General features: G+C 34.4%; 1 non-coding gene across 1 annotated transcript; it reads left to right on the forward strand.

Annotated features, from left to right (window-relative positions):
• The first annotated feature begins 1491 nt into the window (after positions 1-1491).
• On the forward strand, positions 1492-1599 carry LOC137216239 (U6 spliceosomal RNA). The gene has a single exon (XR_010939658.1). It is a non-coding gene; the product is annotated as a U6 spliceosomal RNA (small nuclear RNA).
• The last annotated feature ends 464 nt before the right edge of the window (positions 1600-2063 follow it).

The raw sequence follows: 2063 nt of genomic DNA on the forward strand, positions 1-2063 counted from the left end.
CCTTGTTGATGGTATTAGGAGGTGGGGCTTTAGGGAGGTGATTAGGTCATGAGGCCAGAGACCTCAAATATGGGATTAGTGACCTAATAAATGTAGCACACAAAAGATCTTATGCCATTACATCATTTAATTACAGAACCAGAAGACCCACATTATGAACCAGAAATTTGGCCCTCACCAGACACTAAGTCAGCTGGCAACTTAAAAAAAAATAATAATAAATAAATAAATTTTTTTTTAAAAAAGAGGAAATCTGAAGACCAATTTTAAAATACTTTGAACTAAATGAAAACACAACTTAAACTATGTGGGATGCAGAAAAAGCAGTGTTTAGAGGGAAAGGTTTAGCATTAAATGAATATACTAGAAAAGAAGAAAAATCTAAAATCAATAATGTAAGCCTTAGGAAACTTAGGAAACTAGTGAAAGGAGAGCAAATTAAATCCAAAGCGAGCATCAGAAAATAAATAAAAATTAGAGCAGAAATCAATGATATTGAAAACAAGAAATCAACAGAGAAAACTGACAAGACCAAAAGCTTGTTCTTTGAAAAGATCAGTAAATTGATAAGCCACTAACCAGGCTAACTAAGAAAACAAGAAAGACACAAATGACTAACATCAGAAATGAAAAAAAAGGATGCCATGGCCATAAAAAGGCTAATAATGGAATATTATGAACAACTCAATGCCCACAAACTTGATAACCTAGATGAACTAGATCTACTCCTTGAAAGACGCAATCTGCCAAAACTCACAGTAGAAGAAATAGACAATTTGAATAGACCTATATCTAATTTTAAAAATGAGCCAACAATTAATAACTTTCCAAATCAGAAGGCACTAGGCCCATATGGATTCACTGGGGCAATTCCACCAAACATTTAAGAAAGAATGTATACTCATTCTCTACCATCTCTTCTAGAAGATAGAAGCAAAGGCAATACTTCCTAACTTATACTATGAGTCCAGCGTTACACTAATACTAAAACCAGACAAAGACATTACAAGAAAAGAAAACTACAGACCAAGACCTCTCAGGAACATAGATGGAAAAAATCCTCAGCAAAATATTAGCTAGTCCAATCCAGCAATGTATAGTAAGAACTATACACCATAACCAAGGGGGGTTTATTCCATCTATGCAAGGATTATTCAATTAATGTAATCCATCACATCAACAGGCTAAAGGAGAAAAATCACGTGATCATATCGATAGATGCAGAAAAAGTATTTGACAAAATCCAACACCCATGCAGGGTAAAAACTTTCAGCAAGCTAGGAATAGAGCAGGAACTTCCTCAATTTGATAAAGAACATCTACAGAAAAACTATGGCTAATATAACAAATGGTGAGAAACTACATTCTTTCCTGCTAAGATCAGAAACAAGGCAAGGATATTTTCTCCCACCATTCCTTTTAAACACTGTATTACAAGTCCTAGCTAATGCAACAAGACAAGAAAGGGATATAAAAGGGATACAGGTTGGAGTGCTCACTTCAGCAGCACGTATACTAAAATTGGAATGGTACAGAGAAGATTAGCATGGCCCCTGCGCAAGGATGGGCACGCAAATTTGTGAAGCGTTCCATATTTAAAGAAAAAAAAAGGTATACAGGTTGGGAAGAAATAAATAAAACTGTCTTTGTTTGAAGATGACATGACTATGTAGAAAATCTGAAAGAATTGACCAAAAAAACCCTGGAACTAAAGTTGGGTGATTATAGCAAGGTTGCAGGATACAAGGTTAAAATACAAAAGTCAATCACTTTCCTACATATCAGTAATTTGAAATAAAAAACAATACCATTTAAATTAGCACCCCCAATAATGACATATTTAAGTATAAATCTCAAATAACATGAACAAGATCTATGTGAGGAAAACTACAAAACTCTGATGAAAGAAATAAAAGAACTGAATAAATGAAGAGCTATTCCATATTCACAGACAGGAAGACTCAACATTGTCAAGACGTCAGCTCTTTCCAACTTGATCTATAGATTCAACGCAATCCCAGTCAAAATCCCAGCAAGTTGTTTTGTGGATATTGACAAACTGA

This window comes from Pseudorca crassidens, chromosome 21 (assembly GCF_039906515.1).
Source record: "Pseudorca crassidens isolate mPseCra1 chromosome 21, mPseCra1.hap1, whole genome shotgun sequence".
Taxonomy (NCBI): domain Eukaryota; kingdom Metazoa; phylum Chordata; class Mammalia; order Artiodactyla; family Delphinidae; genus Pseudorca; species Pseudorca crassidens.